Source organism: Ptychodera flava, chromosome 3 (genome assembly GCF_041260155.1).
Source record: "Ptychodera flava strain L36383 chromosome 3, AS_Pfla_20210202, whole genome shotgun sequence".
Lineage (NCBI taxonomy): Eukaryota > Metazoa > Hemichordata > Enteropneusta > Ptychoderidae > Ptychodera > Ptychodera flava.
This window is the reverse complement of record NC_091930.1, coordinates 23,146,024-23,167,910: the sequence shown is the minus strand read 5'-3', so window position 1 is coordinate 23,167,910 and position 21,887 is coordinate 23,146,024. Positions and strand designations below refer to the sequence as shown.

Below are 21,887 nucleotides of genomic sequence, written 5' to 3'. Positions count from 1 at the left end.
TGTCAGCCTTTTAAGAAGAATATATACATACATGCTAATATAGTTGGAAAATGACCTGAAACTCGAACAAAATATTGAGTATTTCGAATATTTAGCATTTTTGATATACACATGATATAATCGTAGATTCGATATACTTTGACATATTTTAATATTTGTGAACTGAGACTTGTCATTTGCGTTATCGCAACATATTTTTACGCTCTGCTTATTCGTTTTTTTTTTTCAATTTACTTTATAAAGCTATAGAATGTGAATTATTAATCACGTTGAATTTACATAACTGTAAAAAAACTTTGTAATAGCTGCATGTATTTCAGAACGTTCAGATTTTTATTGTTATAAACAGGCTTTTAATTTAGCTAAGAGGACATCAAAAGCAGGGTAGATATAACAACATAATATGTAAATTAGTGGCATCTAAAATTAGAAATTTGATGGGCTTAGCTAAATTAACTGAAAAGGGTGTTAGCTAAAAGACATGTTTTACATTATTTTGAAGCCATTTAAAAGTAGACGTGCGACATAAAGACGAAACAGAATATCATAAGATGCTTTAAGAAAGCGAAACATACGGACAATTACATGGTTTCAAACACAAAGACTAAACAATATTATCCAAAAGCACTGCGTATAAATGTCACGTTCCGGTAATGACAAATATTTCAATCCAAACGTGATTATTAAACTTGCAAGTAAAATCTTATATCATGAAATTTTAAAATAAGAATTACAAATTACAGTAAAATCAATAAAATATTAGTAGATAAATCTATTCAACATAGATTTCCGTAGAGGGGCTTTAAGATTTTGTCTCGCAAAAACGGCAGCATGACCTATATCGATATGAATTATTCTGTTGTTTTTCTATTATTGGTCTTCCTATTAGGCTCTAAAACCTGCTGTCGTGCCTCCTAAAGAAAGTTTGCCCCAACAAATATCTCTCACGGTAATGTTAAATATAGGTAAAACCTACAAGCAAGAATTTGTTTCAATCTGGTAGCAGATAATAAGATTCTTATATTTCGAACGAAGATGACATTCACTGCAAAGCATCAAAAATGATATTTGACAGATAAACTTTATATACAAAGAGTTATTATATATAGCACATACATTATCATACAATAAACCTTATTGTTGCGCGACAACAGAAAACATTACCAGGGTTCTTTGGGATCCTAAAACTCTCTCTTCTCTGTTTAATTTGATACCTATTTCTGATATTACGTTGCTAAACCTTCAAGTGCAGACTGTAACAGTCTCGATTTAATTAAATACATTACAACTATACATGTCACTGACGAAAGTTTCCCTGTTCTGAGATCTGAAAACACAAAAAAACTGACTTGCAAACTAGTATAGTTCCGTAAATTCTTAAGGCAAACGTTGGACTGGAGACCGAACCTGAGTTGGATTTGGTCCGACTTTGTTTAGCCGCGCTGTGCATGATTTGGACTGAAGAGTCGCACCCTGTATGAAATCAGAGTTAATGAAAACTGCTGCTGTTCTTTGGTTTTTATGATACCGATACTGAAGTTTGAAGGTTACTGCGGAACAGAGATGTTTTTGCAATTTCTGTGAAAGTTCTAGTTTGCCAAATATTCTATTTTCTATGTCATTTTTGCAGGCCTCGTAACATTGTATATGATTTGAAGCAACGTTCGGAAGAAGAAGCCGGAAATTGCAGTTTGTGTGTGCACAGGCAGATGTATCAATCTTCAACTTCTTTAGTGTCGTCTTAATTTGCAGACGTTAATTTGAACACAGTCGGTTGAGGACTCTCATACTTCACCTTCCTTGTCGGACGGTTCTCTTCCCTTCTATAAGACGTTAATACTCGATCTTAAATTGCCCTTGTGTTTATTGCCGGAACTGCGGGTTTCGTATTGGTACCTTCTTTCATTGGTGTGAACCTTCAGATGAGTTTTTAAATTGCCTTTTCCATTGAATGTGTTCTTACAAACAAAGCACGAGTGAAGTTTCTCTTTTCTGTGGATTTGTACATGTTTATGAAGATTACCACTGTGAGTAAATGTCTTTCCACAGATTCGACACTTGTTTGGTCGTTCATTTGTATGGATCCTCTGATGCTGCTTCAGGTTCGAACTCTGTTTGAATTTCTTACCACAATCCTTGCAAGAGTACAGATATTCTTGTTTATGAATTCGGAGATGGACCTCTAGGTGTTGCTTACGCTTGAAGGCTTTGCCACATCGATTGCATAGGTATGGCCTTTCGTTTGAATGGACTTTGCTGTGTTTGTTTAAGTTGCCCGGATCAGAGAAACGTTTACCACAGTCTTTACATTTGAATGGCTTTTCCTTTGTGTGGATCCGACGATGGCGTTGTAGGTTGCTTTTGCGAGAAAAACGTCTATCGCAAACTTTACATGCGTATGGTTGTATTTTCGAATGAATCTTAAGATGGGTCTTTAGATTGCTCGATTGAATGAATGTCTTACCACACTGATTGCATGAGTGTGGTCGTTTCTGTGTGTGTATTAATTGATGAATCTTAAGGTTATACTTTCGCTTGAATGTCTTGCCGCACTTCGTGCACTTGAAAGGGCTGCACATCTTCGAATATTTTCTTAGAATACTTTTGCGTGTAGAACACGGATAATGCACGTGCTTCATGCGTTTACGGGAGATTATTTTTGGTTGAAAGGTTGAATTTTCCTTAGGGTTGTTATTCTGCTTCACTGATTTGTTGCTGTTTATGTCCTTACATGTGACTTTCTTGGATCTCATTCTTTTCTTTCTCAGCATCCTTTTTCGAGATTCACAGATGCTTTCAGACGGACGATGTGTGCTTTTATGTCTTGTTTTAAGTCGAGTTCTCGTTTTAAGCCGAGTGGAAGCCTTCACAGCGTTCCTATGATTGTAGTCTAAGATCTCTTTTTTCTCTCGATTATCTCGTTTAATGAAATTTGCACTTGAAGGACGTCGTGGTTCGTTTGAGTTGACATTTGGCTTACTTGGTTTGTAGCTTGGCTTGTTTTGGTTATGAGCACAATCATTTTCGTTGTTTTCTGGGGAATCCGAGAGCCACATTGAGATGTAACCGAAATGTGCAAAAGTGTCCATAATTAGTTGAATATCTATGCAAGAGAAAAGAACATATCTTCGATATGAATAAGAAGCACGCAGGTCTATTTGTCATTCAGGAGTACATTGTTTCACATTTTTACTTTGATTCCACCAGATACACGATATATCATGGACAGTCCAGATTTAATTTAACAGTGTAGTTTACCTTGTCTAACAATAATAATAAACAACTGTTAGTTATTAGTTTTACACCATAATTGATGGACATTCAAAAATGAATGACCCATCGATGCAAATTTTTAAACACATGTTACAGCGTTAACAAACGGACAAGATTCCATAGCTGTCGCTTCAATTGTTTTTATTATTAGACAAAATAAAAATAGGTAAATAAACGATATTGTCATTAATAAGAGTTATTAGCCGCATGATAAGCTAATATTGATATATGACAGCAAAGAAATGCAAATGATTTCGTTACATTTTAAGACGTTTTCCTTGGACTTTGAGCGTGAGTTGTCAATAGCTTGGATAAACAGACTCAAAATCTCTTGAACAGATACAAGAGGCATGTCTCCAAATTTAATACAGGAATATTAATGTACAGATTTTGAAAGAAAAAAATCTTACCATATGTTGAAAGGTTTCCGTTTTGATAACTTTGGTAGATTTTTGAAATTGATTTTACAAAACCGCGTCCCAGAGTGACCATTCTCTTTTCTTCACTAGGCGAGTTATAGTTAAATTCTGGAAATTCATGGTACAGTTTGTAGTTTGTTAGAATTGCTTGATGCGAGTGTTAAGTTGACAGATTAACATACGTTTACGTATATTGACAAACGAATGTTGATGATGTATCGATGTCAATTTTATACAACTTGTTTCCTGGTAACCAAAACAAACTATTTGATGTGGCATAACCTTTTGATCTGAGGATTTTAAAAGAAAATGTAAGTACTTTGAATACTCCTTAAAGTTGTGGACACAATTGGTAGGAAAGAAACTCTCCTATTGCTGTATATTAAAGTTACATGCCAACTCAAGGCGTGTCTATGAATACTGTATTTATGATATTGAGATTAAACAAGCTGACTGATTATATAATCAGAGGCATCCACGCATGCTGTAATTATAAAAGAGTAATGACTTTCAAAAGTAAGAAACATCTAGCCACAACTTTTTGTCTACTTCTCCCTTTTAAATAACTCCTAAATGATTACAGAGGCATTTATACTTTTTTTGCTGCTCCCGGTCATTAAACGGACATCGATTGAACTTGAATTTTCAAGATTTAATTTTGGAACAAACACACCTATACGGAATATCAGTCCGCTGACGAGCAGTGTGATAATTAGTTTCGCTTGAAGACCTCGAACCTTCATCAATCCAGCCTGATATGCGGTTACTCTCATCGAGTGACCGCATATCAGGCCGGATTGAATAATAACACTCGCCCCATTCATGTTTTTCTTGGTGTCTTGAATTATTAAATTCTTTGATTTCTGCTCCTTTTAGGAGTTCAGTTGAGCTTGCTTACCTTTTCTCTCTTGACGGGGGAGCAACACTGGTTTCGTGCCAACACTGTCTTCATTATAGAGAACTGCGACAGACACTCTGTTCCCGTCAATTCTTGATAAATTGATGGCCATTCTTTATGGTGTATCCTATTTCAATTGACAAGTCACCACTTCGATGAGTCTCCGTTATCATGACATTATTTTTTGATTTTGTAATTCGTATATATGACTTCTCGTATGCCAGTCTGTCCACTCTATCTAAACAAACCAAAGGTCACTGTATATCAGTGATTACAATCAATACGTCACCCTTTAAGTACTGTATGGTGTATACTACATTAAAAGTATATCCTTTGTCATTTTCTTCATTTTCAAACTCTTTTTAATTTAAACGTGTATTCAGAAGTCATCTTTAAGACATTAATACATATATTTTAATATAATTATATGTTAATAGTGTTTAATACCTTCAAGTGTCAGACGTTAAATTTGTAGAATTAAAAGAAAACCTGAGGAAATTGAAAACCTTTTCCAGATCAACAAATTTCAATATTTACATCTACTGGGGCTTTAAATACGTCTCTAAACATACATAACTATTATGGTTATCACGTGGTATTTTTCCATCGGTCTTTGTTTGTTTCTTAAGATTAAATAAGGTCACACCATTGAATATGCCAATCTTGATTGTTCTCATTCCTCGTCTACAGATAATGAATTACAAGTATCACAGTATCTCGTATGTCTTTCTCATACGATCCTAACATGCCTTGGCCACGTGAGATAAAATCTCTACAGGGAAGGGCAAATAATTATTATTTTGACATTATTTTGACAAATGGACAAAACTTTAAGCAAACTGAAAAGAGTCAAGAAAAAGCAGTCAGACGTCAAACTTCTGAAGGCTGGATAGCTTTACTCACTTGCTGCATAACATAAAAAGTTTGATTGATCCCTTTACTAATGATAAACGTGGATTTTGTCGATTTTCAACTGAGCAGGGACTGCCACGATCTGTTGAAGTTTGCACCAACATGATGTCCGGAAACATATTTGTTTACTGCATGAAGTTACTAAGTTCCTTTATCGTTTAATTTATCAGCCAACTTGTCATAAAAATTGAAACTTACCATTCGCTTATAAACACGAAGCCGAAGGAACAAAAACGACGTTATGTATATCTTGCTTAATACGTACTCAGTAGATACATACATTAGAGCAGCGAGATGATTTTTTGTGACGATTTCGTTGGTGTTTGGTAGAATTTGAAACCTCAAATAAATCCTTAATTCGAAGGCATTTAGCACATATACCAGCTGTTCAAGGTAGTAAGATGATAAATAGATTACTTTTGTATGTCGCTCTTTTGCTTATACTAACGTATAATTTTTAATCGCGTACCATATTCTTATTCTTTTGTATGATTGCAGGCATGTTAAGACTACAGGCTTCGCGAACAATGATTGGCCGTGGGTGCATCGACGTAAAGTGACGCACGAGCGCTCCTGGACCACTAACATCGCAGGCTAAGTAAAGGACACGATGTACACATGACATTACTACGCCCTATTGGACCCCGCAGTGTCAATTTGCCCTCGGGCTTCCACCAAAAGTAGTCGGACCTGTAGCTTACTTGACCCGGCGATGACCTCTTCTTAAACAACAATGGCCCGCCCCGCAACACTGCGTATTGGCAGGTAAAATACGGTATGTCAACACTTTGAGTGGCGCACTCTAAAACTCCGATATAAATTAAGACTCCTTTATCATTGACAACGCCATTTTCAGTTTTATCAGCAGAAAATTGGATTGCAATGTTCTGTGCAACGCGTCGTTGCGAGCATGTATATTTTAATTTTGTATTAATGACACGTGCAATGAACTGAATTAAACCGAAATTGTGCAGAGAGCCAGAAATAATGTCATGGATACAATTGTAAGCAGAAGACTGATAACTTACCTGTTGTCAATGTTGCGGACATGAGACAACAGACCTCCCGCGGTTATCACGAGTAGTGCTGAATTATTGACGCGTGTAATTGTTTACTCTTCTTAGAAGTCTAGAAAATATGAAAGTGAAACAAGTTTGCTGCGGAAAGATGTATGGGTATGTCACAATAGATCCAAATGCAATATTACCACTGATTTCAATATACTTTCTGAGAATCCAAATGCGAACTTCATCTGTAAGCAACATCGGAACTAGCTAATACGGGAACCGAAAATTGACTCGAGAGAAAATTACAGATCTCATAGATCAAATCGGACATTTGTGATAACCGGTTGTTTGTTTGATAGATTTTTAAGTTCATAAATGATATGTTGGCGTTCAGCGTACCATTTGTCCGTTAGTGAGACAGAACACCGCAGATTTTGCCGTCCCTTGGCCAAATATAGTTCTTCTTCATGAGTGTCAACCTTAAAGGTTCAACGCGTACAGACCAATCGATTAATTATGGATAAGTGAGTTTGGCATTCCATGTTGTTTTGCCTTCTCTATGGACGAGGTAAATGAAATTGTCCTGAAATAAAGACCTAGCAAAGTTAAACCTCAGAATTTAGATGGCAGCAGTACAAGCAAATGTGCGTCGCACTATGGCGTTCTCACGCTAGCTAGGTCAAAAGAAATTTCAATGAAAATCAGATGAAGGATCGGTACTATCATTTACGCTATATTTCTCACTGAATGTGAGACCTTTAAACGGCGTTGCTAGTGAGTTATTGTTTTGGCTTAAAATGTTTGGTTATAAATAACAAAACGGAAAACCAAAGCCTGTCTTGTAATGCCTGCACGATACTTCTTATTTCTGTGTACATTTTAGCCATATCATATCATATCATGTCATATCGTATCATATCATATCATATCATATCATATCATATCATATCATATCATATCATATCATATCATATCATATCATATCATATACAAATATATTAAGAGGATGCAAAACCAATGACGTTTTTCATCAATATATTGAAAACATCTAATTTAAAGTCTCTATGCCATGTTGCAAGTAGTTTCCTTTTCCTTCTTTTACGCCATAATTACTTCTGCATGACGTCTGCAGGCACCGGGCTAGGATGGGCCAGTTGAGCCTCTGAAGCCAGCGAAGGTATTTGCATACTGTAGACCACGGACGACTGACGTCAAATGTCCTAATTGATATGCACGATATGGAAAAGAGATATAGCGGAACTTCCTGAAGGCTAATTCACAAATGAAGCTAAAACTAAGACAATCTGGCGGATGTGACGCTGAGGACAAACATCAAAGTATCAGCAACCAGGTTCATATTTAAATGTAGGCAAATATCGCCATGGATGTGAGCAACAGAGCATCTTCAGACTCATATGATGGGAACATTTTTCCAAGGACGATATGTATTACGGGCTGGGTTTTTTTTATATATATTGTACAGCGTGCGTTTTGCATTAGTTAACGTTAAATGAACAGAAGAAGAAAATTTATTACAAAGGAAAAACTGGAAATCAATTTATAATTTATTCATTTATATCAACAATGAATAATCTTCATCTTAGTACCTACTCTGAAATTTCCCACACTGACGACGTGACGGGGTTACTATGCAAACCTTCGGTGGGCTGAGCTGAGCTACTTTCATGTTGTCATTATACGTGTTAAAACAACAATTTGAGTATTATAATTTTAAATTTCTTTTTTCCTAGTTTGTGGAAGAAAAATGTATATCTGACCCCTATAGACTGACAGAATCTTACATCGAAGAGACTGGTAAACTTTTCCCTAACGAATGCGTCTCGCTTTTACATACGTCATTGGTACTGGCAGCATACAGCTTACATAACGTAGATTCCTTCGGTCAAAATTATCTCGCTTGCCCAACCAGACAAAGTCCGACAATGCTCAAGTAAAAGAACTTTTTCCAAGGTAACAATGTATTTTCCTTTTCCTTAAACACGAATCCTTGCCACACAAGAAACGTTACTCGGTTGATCTTTGGCAATGGTCGGCTACCCATAGGCTAAAGATATCAATCATACTCTGATGAACACGTTTCATACGTCTGGGAAAATCGGACAGTACTCGTATTAGCTTAATTACGGTGTCACGTGAAACGCGCATTGCAGCGTTTCAAATACCACGGCCCCTCCAAAACAGCGCCGCTTTGCCCAACGTTGTCTATTTTACTGCAGCTGATCTCTCGGCCACACCGTTACCTTGGCAATTGCAGTATTGTCACGTCAGTCGATCATGTAGGGAAAGCTTTTAGAATGCGATCATTGCGACGTTACATTTAGTATAGACATAGACCTTCGAGAAAAACGCAGACTTTTATAATGGTGTCGACTGTTCAACAGATTTCAAATTTGAATTATTTTACACGAGTTAAAGGGGTAACAATCAAACCCTAGAGGCTTAGTATGCCTCCGGTGATAGCATATAACCGAGTGGATTGTAAATAACGATCATGTTGATTATGTTTCCCCGATGCAGTCAATCCAATTTATATGCTGCTTGGAAGATTTAATCTGACATGCCTACATATAGTCTGCCCTGACACGGAAGGAACGTCGGTTTCGTTCGAACGATGTTTTCGGCATTGAGAAACCCTAGGAAAAAATTAAGTCCATGATGATAAATTTTACGAGAGATAGGCTGTTGCCAAGCGTTGAATATCAACATAAAATTTAAAATATTCATTGATAGTTCAGACGTCACACAAGTTTCGTATGCCAGTGATGCCACTCAATATAAACAAAACAAAAGTCACTTTAGATCAATAAATGATTATGATAAGCGTGTTCGCATTTAGTACTGGATGAAGTGATGTCACACGCATTAGACGCCCCTTCGTAAATTTTACTTAGTGTATGTCAACATCGGCTACCTGAAAATGCCTTAATAAAAAATTATATTTACAAAAAGTCATTTGCACAAAGGAAATACTGCCACATGTGAAAACGTTCTAACACCTCGAGACTAATTGTCGGATAAAGGTAATACTTCTACAACACTAGGGGACGCGTATTGCGAATGCATCACTGTGGCTGCAGGTACAATCTTCTGTATATAGGACACGTTTTCTTTTTTTCAGCTGTGCCTTTCCTTGTATAGACTACTTCCAAATTGGTTCTGTGTTGCACATCTTGCACGCTAATGCCTGGATTTCATTTAAGCTGACGTGTTCCCACGTGTGTTAATGTCATAGCGATGTCTGTCTGACTGTCAGTGTGTGCGTGTGTGAGTGTGTGTGTGTGTGTGTCTGTCATCTGTCTGTTTACATGATAACTCAAAACGCCTGAACAGATTCAAGTCAGATTTGGTACACAGGTACCATATGCTATTTGCAAGAACTGATTAGATTTTGGAGAGTATGGCTTGCATATTAATGAAGCTATACAATATTATTTTTCCCGTACAGTGGTTTTCCTATGGAGAAAGTGGAGCGATCCCGCGCCTGAGTGTTTTGGTTCAATGCATTTCATATTGTAGCTGCCGTACAGTACACTCAGTGTGACAGTTTTCGGACATCCAATCCCATGCTGTTCGTCGTACTCACTTCGCTCGCTCTGTAATGATGGCGTTTACAAATCATGTGACCTCATATTGAGTGACTCAATACTGCTGTCCCGTTTCGGATAGTTCTTGTTAGTAGAGCTATTTCGGGCGCTACAAATTTGGCGAAGTTAGCCAGACCGTACGATAAAAGGTGCCAAAAGCAACACACAGAGACATCCCATATGTTCGGTAGGTAAGCGCCAAACGCAATCAAATGTGGTTTAGTCGTCTATGGATTAAACCTAACTAACTATCACGATATGTTTATATACAAGTTTTTAAACACATCCAAAATGAAAATCGGGCCGGGGTTTTGAAGTTTCAAATTATCAACATTAAACCTTTAATCACACAACAAATACTACGCCCGACTACTGCGATAGCAGCTCCATTACTACGCATTCAATTCGGGGTCAAAAATTTGGCAACTTGACCCGCTAAATACGACTTCCGTCGTGTTAAAAGTTTGAGGATAAATACAATAAAGTTTCGAAAGGTATGGTAATAAGATTTCGTAGTGCTCGTCATTTCTGAAACGGCTTTGGGCGAAATTCACTACCCTGTCAGAAAACTGTCACACGGAGTGTAGTTGTATTGGACGTCGACCTGTGACCGTCACATAACTATCATTTCCTAGGAGCTTGAGACAAGTGGTGCAATCGACCCATGTTCCCATACATTTTCAGAGCAAACGAATCCTGCAAAAAGTGATGTGTTCGGCCTTTTTTGTACATGTTTTGAATGGAGAAAAAAATGAAAGCTTGTCGCCGCATATTGTCAGGTCACCATTTTGAATCGCCGTTTTCACAATTGTGTAGATACTGGAAGCTAAGCTTGTCGCACAAATGTTACCCGATGAATGAGGATGTGACATCGACTGTCATTTAAATTTACGCGACATGTGACCGTTAGTGATCCCGTGAAAAGACCTTGTCACTATAGCACACTAAAATGTTTAGGCACTAAGCTTACAATGTTCTTTCGTGCGCTGCACTCTGGGTGTACGTTCTGAGCAAAGGAAGCCCTTATCTCTTACCCTTACCGACATGATATTTGCGAAGGTGTGAAAGACTGTTTGCCCGTATTAAGATAAGTCGTCGGCTGAACTTCGAAAAGCCGAAAGAAGTCGAACGAGCTGGGCTAGGGGTGCACGCCCACCCGTAACTTTTACTTGCCTTTTATCTGGACAAAGGGGCGATGCGCAATGCAAGGCAGTGACGTAAGATTACTTCAAGACTCAAAGAGTGATTTAACGTGTGATTGTATGGGCCTGTCATAGGCCCTTTAAATATGCAAATGAGAAGATAATTAACATGACACTCAGAGTATCATCACAACGTTCTTAGACTGTCATCTGTGTAAAAATTCACAAAATGTTGTGCAGTATTTCTTGATATATGTCGACGCTGTAATTACTGTCTCCATTGGGAAACCATTACATAAAAATGATATTGCATAACTCCATTAATATGCAAGCCACACTAACCAAAATCTAATCGGTTCTTGCAATTAGCATATGGTACCTGTCTACCAAATCTAACTTTAATTTGTTTAGGTGTTTTTCAGTTATCGTGTATACAGACAGAAAGACAGACACACTCACACACACTGACAGACACACAGACATCGCTATGACATTACCTCACGTGTGTGAACACCTGACCGAAAGTGATGTAATGGGTAGAAGATATCAAAAGATTGTCCCACAAAGTGTCAGCCTTTAAAGAAGAAGTCCAACGTATGAAAGCACAGTAATGCTGGTGCAGATAATATTCACAAAACATAAACTGTGGTAAGGCCAGGCCAAGTCAGTGTTCTTTCAGTTTGGGAGTTAGACCAAGGCTGTTTTCGGCCGTAGGGCACTTTAGTTCTAGATGACCGTCGCTTGGAATACTTGGACAATCTTTTCGGGTTAGGGCTCTGATTACCATGCGTTCAAATGCATATTAAATTACTTTGCAACAGAAATGTTTTGAAATAATATGTACCAGAAGTAAATTATCAATCAGTCTTTACTAGTGCCGGGCACATTTGATTTAGATACACGCAGTTTAATTTATGGACGGTATATGTTTCTTCTGATTATGCTCCATAAGTAGAAGCACACCTATGTTTGTATAACCCTAGTAAAAAACGATCAAACTGAATGCACTGCCCATTTTATCAAATGTTCTCATGTTAAGGCAAGCATGGGATACGGTTTTGTTAAACACAGATACCAATTGTCAAAGAGAGGAGGATTCAATGCGCCCACTGGATAAAGAACAAACAAAAGGACAGTACTTTTACATTATATGACTTGAACAAGTTGAACCTACGGTCACCTTATGCGTCTGTTAAGATAGCACAATGGAACATTTTTGACAATCGGGTCAGCGTTCGATAAAATTCTAAAACATATCCAAAAATGTGTTCGCTTGTAGCATGCCAACCGTTCGTAACACCGATAGGGTGTTGCAGACACTGTCTTTGCTTGACCAAGTATTCTATTTTTCGTAAGTGACATCTGAAAAGGTTGTACCTGCATAGACCCATCCATTAATCATTTGTATCATAGCTTCGGCATCCCTTGTTTTTTGGCGTTGTAACCACTTATTTACATTCCTCCTTAATGAAGCGGCACTTTAGTCTTCGGAATTTTGAGGCGGCCACTATATGCAAACGTGCTACGCCATGGCGTTCTAGTAACTTAATATTTACTTCGCTCGCTGTTCTCAATCTACCTTGGTCAAAAGGTATTGTTCCATGAGTCACTCAATCGTTAACGGATCGGGGTTATGAGATAAAGTAAATAATGGTCACAGAATGCCTGACCTTTGGACCACTTTGTGTACAATACGGGTTGCTAACAAAGGTATGTCGATGGACAATTTAACGAAACACCGAAACTTGCTGTGTTTTGCAGTGTTTTACGAGACTATGTGTTTTGCTTGGCAACTTGAACCATTCCTTTCTGTACATTTTCAATTGTACAAATTATTTCCTGGAATGAAGTGTTTGATTAATGTATCAATATTCCTCCCTTACATCACCACTACCTCAAAAACATAACCTTAAAATGATAACATCTTAGAAATCTATTCTGTAGTCGATTCAGTTGCTACTCAACTCGTAAACAATGAGCGATCTCATCGCACTGGCCAGATCGTCGGTGTTCTTCCTCATAACAGCCAGGTACAGTAGCACGTGATTTCTCGTCCGTCTGGTGGTAGTGAAATGTCCTACTCTTTTCCGTAGTAAAGATTAATATTCACTTTTTAGTTTCATTTTAGGAATTTGGCTCTCCTTTTTTAGAGAACTTACGAATTTCGAGTGGTTTTTGTTAAAAATGAATATGAATCTGTCTCTGAATATCGCTTTCTAACCTGATGACTTTGCCATACGGTTGATTTGTCTAGGTGGTGTTATCACGAAGTTTTTGAAAGTTGGCGTGAAATCTTGAACTATAAAATCATGTTAATCTAGTGAAAACATTGCACGTATTGCTGTAGCAAATTAAACAGATATTTAGATATGTGTAATACTTGCCACTTTATGGTGACATATTGGGAACAACTTTGTCTAAGTTAATGTATCATCGATTTTTTTTTTCAGGGGGCCAACCCACAAAGCCAGCCAAAATTTCCAAAATGCTTGCTGCTGACAAGAAAATTGTGAAGGCCTCCTGAAACTCATCTGTTTAGAGTGCAGTGGATCTGTGACAAATAAGCATGTATCACGTGATAATTCCCCCTAGAGCGACGTTCCCTCCACTGAGTAGAAACGGACAAGGGGAAATGCAGTTTGTTGTTGAATTATAGAATATATCTACGAATACGACCTGATAGTTAATTTAGGCATAACTTCTCAAAATATAATTGCGAATTTTATCTTGAATCTATAAATGTTAATTTATCGGACTCCGGAAATGACGAAAACGGGAGACAAGGACCAAACATTGTCAAGATATTAGATCATGTTACCATGGACAAAAATTGAGACCATCTGCAATAGCGTGACCTCAAATATGAGTATGATACCTATAAGGGCAATAAAGAGAAGTCCGTAATTTTATCTTACTAAACTTCGACATCCAGTCAAAGTATATACTGATTAGTGATTTCAATATAAGTGACTTAAAGGGACATTATTTGTATTTTTTGACCTTATATTGTTGCAAACGAGAAGTTGATAATGTTGTTCGACTTATTGAAAGATGTCTAAAGAACGGTCGACATAGACAACTTCCATCCCGTTTGCGTACACTGTATAGAAAAACATTGGGTCAGAGGTTAATGGTTGGCTACAGTTGACCTGCGATCAGACCACATTGACAACTGCTATCTAGGCCGCTGTAAGCATCCGCGTGTAAAAATAAACCATACGAAGTGAAAGTCGAGAGCGCAGTGTAGCAGTTTCGGGATTCCCTATTACCGATGCCGTTTGCTCAGTTACATTTTGACGGTCAGTTTTTCATGGAGATCTTGACGGCCAATCCCGCTCTCACATACACCATTCTTTGCTGCTACGTATACAAAGCACATAATGGGCATTTCAAATGCCTACAAGCTGCAAGAAGCCGACGACTCGGACAAGGCCTATAATTGCGGATTTTTTTGGCGTCTCGTTTGTACCTCCATATGTTGACTTGCCCGAAGCCTGTGGGCATAGAAATGACAAAACAGAGTACAATGAAGGGATTAATTTCAGTAGACAGTCACGTTATTGTCGAGGTGATCGCGAAAATGTAGCATATACTGTCACGTTATTGTCGAGGTGACCACGAAATTGTAGCATATACAACAGAGGGGCCTCTACTGTCCCGGTCTACTGTCTATGATTGAAGCTGCTTTGGCGACTGACACGTACATCATGTGCATTGTTGGGTGAAAGATAGCTCTGCGTGGAAGGGTTGTTCCAATTAAATCGCTGGCAGCACCTCGGTTGCGGCGTGCAGTTTCTCCACCAAAAACAACCATTTTTAATCCCAAACTCACACTGAGTTTCGTTTTCGAGCACACCCTCCTCGCCTGGGTACGCGATTAGCCCTGTGTACAGGTCTTTGTGTTCCCGGCATTATACGGCGAGGAGGCCGTATGACGCCGGGAACACACAGACCTGTATGCAGGGCTAGGTACACAATATGCTCAGCTGCGCTTCTAAACTTACGCAAAACCCACTTTTGGGAGTGGGTCGGAGGCACGGAGGCCGTAAGCGACGTATAGGGTCTAGGCAACTGTCATTGCGCTGTACTCACTCTTGGTTCGAAATGCGATTCAACTGATACAAATAATTACACGATGCATAGAGAATAATCACATTCGAACAGATCTTGTGTATCGAGAGATGACTCCAATCGCGAGCAGTATCAACGACAGTACAGTACCCGCTCGCGCGGTGTCACGATGTCACAGATGCTACACCGTGCACTGTTCAGTCCGAGTGCGTCTTTCCAAGTTCAACAAGTGACCATGTCGTTTTTGTAAAACGAACCAACGTAATGGCAAGAATATACTCTAAAATCTTAAAAGTTGACGAAGATTTTGCGAACAATCAAATGCACAGAAGATGCACTACTCTGTACCTTTTTCACTATCACCACAGCAATCTGACATCGTTTTAGTTTTACCAGTGATCCGATTGCGTTTATGGTTTTATTTGTTTCACAGTCCGTGTCATCGATACTTAAATCAAACTTACAAGCAAATGCCCTGTTTATTTCACTATTTGACAGTAGTTTGTGAGACGTGCATTTGTTTATGCGCCGTGAGCTCATCGATATGCATTGTGCTGAAGGTGGTGTGTAGTGACGGCCGCTCAGCGTTCTAGCTGTACTTTGATAGTTGACGTATGCGTAGTAATATTGGTTATGTGCTGGGTTCAATCATGGCGGTTGGTTCAAATCGCGCGGACGCCCTTACCAACATTGAAGCTTGCCGTCTAGAGCAAGAAGATGGTTTTACATATCCTTGAAGCCGTCCATAGTCACAATTTAGGTCTCCTATTGATTTGACCGGGGATTTCAGTCATCGAAAAAATGAAAAAAAAATGAAAAGATACAAGTAATGTCCCTTTAATAAGAAGTAGATATCAACAGATTATCTCACAAAGTGCCAGCCTTCTAATAAGAAGTCGAACGTATGAATACATAGTAATGCTAATTCAGATTATATTCACTCAACATAATCTGTGGTAAAGTCAGGCCGAGTCAGTGTTCGTTGTGTTGAGGAGTAAGACTGAGGTTTTTAACGAGTATAGGACACTTTAGGGTTGTTTGACCCTCTCTTAGAAAATTTAACAGAAATCCCTTGCATTCAAAAGGTCTTTTAAATTGCAAAGCAAGTATTTGTAAATAATGTAAACCAAACGTGAATATTCTTAGAAACCACACTTTGTCGTTCTCATGCATGTTCAATTTTGATCCACGCCGTTTAATTTATGGTCGATATTTCATTCTTCTGACAAGCAATCCGCAACACTGCATATTGTGTAGCACACCTATGTTTGCCTAACCCAAGACCAAACCTGAATATACTGGCCTATTAATTAAATATTTTCATGTTAAGACAAGCATAAGTTTTGTATTACACTTTTAGTTAAGTAAAGATACCATTTGTCGAGCAAATGAGGGTATGATATGGCGTCTTGAATTTAAAGCTAACAAAGGGACATGACTATAAGGTTATATTACCTGAATAAGCTGTGCCTTGGGGTCCATTCGGTTCAATGTTTGATAATTTTTTTTTAAAACATCTAATAATTTGTTGGCCTGAGGCGTGCCAGCCGTTTGTAACAATCACAGGATGTCGCAGACACTGCCATTGCTTGGCTGAGTATTCTACTTCTTCGTAGGTGAATTATATGAAGGTTGTACCTGCTCAAACCAGTCGATTAATCAGTATAATCATAGCTCGCACGGTTTTCCACATTGTGTTGCATCTATTTCCATCCATTTTTAAAGAAGATGGTAGAACTTTAGTCCTCGGACTTTCGAGGCTGGTACAGCGTCCAAACGTGCGACGCGTCATGGTGTTCTTGAAGGTTATTGTTTACTCCCATTGTTCACAATGCACCTGAGTCAAACGTATTGTAAATTATTCACTCAGGCGATACCGGCCCGGGGTTATAAGATACGCTGTGTATATGAAATACCCCTGACCTTTGGTCGCCTTTGTTTGCGACGGCTGAAAAAGATAAGTCGATGAACAATGAAACCGAATACCGAAACTTGCTGCGTGTTAGGTGACACAGTGCTTTGTTTGACACCTAGAGCCTTTTCCTTTCTGTACATTTTCAATTTTTTCATAAAATGACGTGTTTGATCGATATACAAAGTCTTCCCTCAAATCACCGCTATTTAAAACCGCAACATCTTCATTAAATGAAAAAATTACGCTTCGGGTAACTCAATTGTTGCTCAACTGTAGACAAGCAAATGGCAAGCGTGTCGGTGTTCTCACATATAATTGCTGAGGTCAGTGACACGTACCGAAGGCAGTGAAATGTAGTACTCGTTTCAATTGTAGACAAACAATGTTTACTTCTTCATTTCATGTCAGATCATTTTGAATTAAACTGTTTAGAGGACATGCGAATTTCAGTTACTTTTTGGTCAATATTAATATAAAGCTGCCTCTTAGTTGATTTGTCTTCTTGGTCATCAAAAAGCTCCGAAGGTTTGCTTGAAATTCGGTACTACAATATTTGTTAATCTCGTGACACCATGGCATGCATTGCTGTCGTAAATTATACGAGATATTAAGGTGTGCAAATAAAACACCCTTTACCTGGTCATGAGGGCTATAGCGCCCGTTTATTACCAGGAGGGGCCGTGAGTTACCAGAAAGACATCGCTATTCCCGAGGTGGTAGGCCGAAGGTAATCTTGGTTCAAGTCTGTGATTTGTGAATGTTTGAGTTGAGTGAACGCAATGATTTGTATTTTGCTTTCATGTGAAACCCGCACGTGAGTGGACGCGATGAGTAGGGTGAACGCGATGAGTGGAGTGAACGCTATACAGCGGGTTTCACCCGGAATCGGCAGAAACTAACTCACTACTGCGCAGACTCAAACGCGACGCATTCAATCGCTGGGAAAACCTGGCGTGAGCTGCCAAATTCCGGATAGGTTTGTACGAAATAGGAGAGACACAAGAGAAACTATTATAAACGATTTTATTTGTTTAAATTCACCGACTTGAACCAAGTCTGAGGCCGAGGGGATATCGATGTGTTTCTGGTAACACACGACCACAAGGGGTAATTCACACGTGCTATAATCCAAATAAAGACCAGGTTATATGTGTTTTTTATAATACTTCACACGCTCATTTAGATTTATGTTAAAGTTTTTAATGTGTTTCGATATTATACAATGCAACAATCTATTGTGACATGTTTAATTTTGCGATTTCTCCACAGCGATAACAGTAGTACCAACTTCTTCACAAAATGTCCTAAGCATACGTAGCAACATCCTTGGTTGCACTTGAATCTTTATCGTCCATGAGCTGCTCTTGCTGTCGAAAGAGAGGCCTGTCGCTCATCCGATTGGCAAACTTTCCCTTGGATGTAAGAAATCTTAATTTACAGGACGCGAGAAATGACGAAAACGAAAAACAACGACCAATCATTGTCTTGGTGTAAAATCCTGTTACCATGGACAAACAATGAAATATCTACATGAACTTAACCTGCTATGCGAGTACGATACCCGTAAGGGCAACAATGAGAGGCAAACTCAAAATACGTGATTTAATCCGTACTATCAACAGATTTTCCAACAAAGTGTCAGCCTTTTAAGAAGAAGTCCAGAGTATGACTACACAGTAATGCTGGTGCAGATAATATTCACAGAACATAAACTGTTCTGTGGTCAGGCCGAGTCAGTGTTCTTTAGGTTTAGAGTTAGACCAAGGCTGTTTTCGGCCGAAGGGAACTTTAGGTCTAAATGACCGTCTTTTGGAATAACAATCCCTTCGGGTTAGGGCTCTGATTATCATTCTTTCAAGTGCTTATAAAACTACTTTACAACAGAAATGTTTGGAAATATGTACCAGAAGTAAATTATTAAAAATGTCACTCTTTGCAAGTGTCGGGCATGTTTGATTTAGATACACGCCGTTTAATTTATGGACGATATATCTTTCTTCTGATTAGGCCCTATAATGCGTAGCACACCTATGTTTGCCTAACCCTAGTAAATAACGATCAAAACTGAATATACTGCCCGTTTTATCAAATGTTCTCATGTCAAGGCAGCCATAAGTTCCGTTTTTTGTTAAATACAGATACCAATTGTCGAACAAAGGAGGGTGCAATGCGCCCTCTGGATAAAGAACAAACAAAAGGACAGGACTATTACATTACATGACTTGAACAAGTTCAGCCTAGGGTTGCTTTATGCGCCAGTTAAGATAGCACCATGGACCATTTCTGACAATTTGGTTAGCGTTTGATAAAATTCTAAGAATATACAATAAATTGTGTGTGCCTGTAGCATGCAAACCGTTGGTAACAAAGGCAGGGTGTTGCAGACACTATCTTTGCTTGGCCAAATATACTCTTTCTTCGTCAAGTGACATCTTCAAGTTAATATATTGTACCTGCTCAGACCCATCGATTAATCATTGGTATCATAGCTCGTTTGGCATTCCACGTTTTCGGCGTTGTAACCAGTTATTTTCATTCTTCCTTAATAAAGCGGAACTTTAGTCATCGAACTTTCGAGGCGGGCACTACATGCAAACGTGCTACGCTGTTGCGTTCTAGTAACTTATTGTTTACTTCGCCAGCTGTTCTCAATTCACCTGGGTCAAAGGTTTTGTTCAATGAGTCACTCAAGCGATAACGGACCGGCGTTAGAGGATAAAAGTAAATAATCGTCACAGAATGCAAGACATTTGGACTACTTTGTATACTATACGGGTGACTATCGAAGGTATGTCGATGGACAATTAAACGAAACACCAAAACGTGCTGTGTTTTGCAGTGTTTTACGAGACTATGTGTTTTTTTTGGCAACTGGATCCATTCCTTTCTGTACATTGTCGATTGTACAATTTTTTTCAAGAATGAAGTGTTTGATTAATGTATCAATATTCCTCGCTTCCATCATCACTGCCACAAAAACAACCGCAAAATTATAACAGCTTAGATTAAGAATCTACGCTGTAGTCGATTTACATGCTGCTCAACTCCAGACAATGCGCGATCGCGTCGCACTGGCCAGAGCGTCGGTGTTCTTCCTCATAACAGCCAGGTACAGTGGCACGTGATTTCTCGTCCGTCTGGTGGTAGTGAAATGTCCTACTCTTTTCTATAGTAAAGAATTGTGTTCACTTTTTAATTTCATTTCAGGAATTTTTCACTATGCTATTTAGAGAACTTACGACTTTCGAGTGGTTTTTGTTCAAAATGTATATGAATCTGTCTCCGAAGATCGCTGTCTAACCTGATAACTTTGCCGTACGGTTGATTGGTCTTGGTTGTGATATCACGAAGTTTGAAAGGTTGGCTTGAAATCTTGAACTATAAAATCGTGTTAATCTCGTGAAACTTTTGCACGTATTGCCACTGCATAAAAACCCCTATAATACTTACTGTATTAACATGGATTATTGCCTGTATTTTAGCTGAAGAGTGCATATACAGATGAATACAGTCAAGAATCCATTTTTTGTATCAGCAAGCCTGTATATCATGTGGTTTCATGTGAATTCACGTGTATTATACTATAATACAGGCAATTCATTAATGTGAATTTATCTGAATTATCGGGTTTTCATGCAGTGTGCTGTATTAAAGTATACTGATATTCAGCCATGTGTAATACTTGCTACTTTATGGTGACATATTGGGAACAAATTTGTCTAAGTTAATGTATCATCGAATTTTTTTCAGGGGGCCATCCAACAAAGTCAGCCAAAATTTTCAGAAAGCTTGCTGCTGTCAAGAACATTGTTGGAGCCTCCAAAAGACTCATCTGTTTAGAGTGCAGTGGATAAGTGACAAATAAGCATGTATTATGTGATAATTCCCTCTAGACCAATGTTATCATTGCTCTTTACTCCACCGAGTAGAGAATGACAAAGGGGAATGCAGTTTTTTGCTGAATAATATAATATATCTAAGAAAACGATCTGATAGTCAATTTGGGAATAATTTCTCAAAATCTAATTGCGAATTTCATCTTGAATCTATAAATCTTAATTTATCGGACACCAGAAATGACGAAAACGGAAGACAAGGACCAAACATTGTCACGATATTAAATCATGTTACCATGGAAAAAAATTGAGACCATCTGCAATAGCGTTACTTCATATAGGAGTACGATACCTATGGGGGCAATAAAAAAGAAGTCCGTAATTTTATCTTCCTCAACTTTGACATCCAGTCAAAAGTATATACAGATAATTAAACTCAATGTAAGTGACTTAATGCGTAGAAGATATCTGTAGATTGTCCCACAAAATGCCAGTCTTCTAAGAAAAAGTCCAACGTATGGATAGATAGCAATGCTGGTTCATATTATATTCACAGAACATAATCTGCGGTAGGGTCAGACCGAGTCAGTGTTCGTTGTGTTTAGGAGACTAAGGTTTTTAACGGCTATAAGGCACTACGTGTCTCTTTGATCCTCTCTTGGAAAATTCAACACAAATCTCTAAGGGATGCGGTTCTGATCAATCCACAATGCCTTCAAAATGCTTGTTAAATTGAAAAACAAGTATCTGTACATAATATGTACAAAACGTGAGTTTTTTTTAAAAAAACACTCTTTGTCGTTCTCGTG

At 38.3% G+C, this 21,887-nt stretch overlaps 2 long non-coding RNA genes across 3 annotated transcripts; both read right to left on the bottom strand.

Annotated features, from left to right (window-relative positions):
- Nucleotides 1-2,568: 2,568 nt before the first annotated feature.
- On the bottom strand, nucleotides 2,569-4,758 carry LOC139125564 (uncharacterized). The gene is made up of 3 exons (XR_011550279.1): nucleotides 4,591-4,758; nucleotides 3,684-3,800; nucleotides 2,569-3,103 (listed from the first exon to the last, which is right to left on the bottom strand). It is a non-coding gene; the product is annotated as an uncharacterized lncRNA (long non-coding RNA).
- A 4-nt stretch (nucleotides 4,759-4,762) lies between these two features.
- On the bottom strand, nucleotides 4,763-12,780 carry LOC139125570 (uncharacterized). 2 transcript variants are annotated; one of them, XR_011550285.1, is made up of 3 exons: nucleotides 12,634-12,780; nucleotides 6,531-6,630; nucleotides 4,763-4,828 (listed from the first exon to the last, which is right to left on the bottom strand). It is a non-coding gene; the product is annotated as an uncharacterized lncRNA (long non-coding RNA). The 2 variants fall into 2 exon arrangements; XR_011550284.1 differs by lacking the exon at nucleotides 12,634-12,780 and adding an exon at nucleotides 6,909-7,357.
- Nucleotides 12,781-21,887: the final 9,107 nt, after the last annotated feature.